Source organism: Ruditapes philippinarum, unplaced genomic scaffold (genome assembly GCF_026571515.1).
Source record: "Ruditapes philippinarum isolate M1 unplaced genomic scaffold, ASM2657151v2 ctg3477_1_1_1_1, whole genome shotgun sequence".
Lineage (NCBI taxonomy): Eukaryota > Metazoa > Mollusca > Bivalvia > Venerida > Veneridae > Ruditapes > Ruditapes philippinarum.
In genome coordinates, this window is record NW_026858367.1 from 54316 (window position 1) to 54543 (window position 228).

Consider the following 228-nt stretch of genomic DNA (forward strand, 5'->3'; position numbering starts at 1 on the left):
GTAAGTACAATGTAACCCCCGCAGAGTGGTCCTCTGTTGAGACCGATAAACTCATTACAACAACAGTTATATACTTTTTCCCACAGAAAAACTTTGCAAGAAATTTTACCACTCAAGAGCAACACCTCTTGGCTTGGCAAAAATGAAAATCTTTGTCTTACAAAATGGTGTTGCTGAGCAGAGGTTTAACATGTACTGTGTTCTGCTGTTTTGTTTGGGTAAAAGACA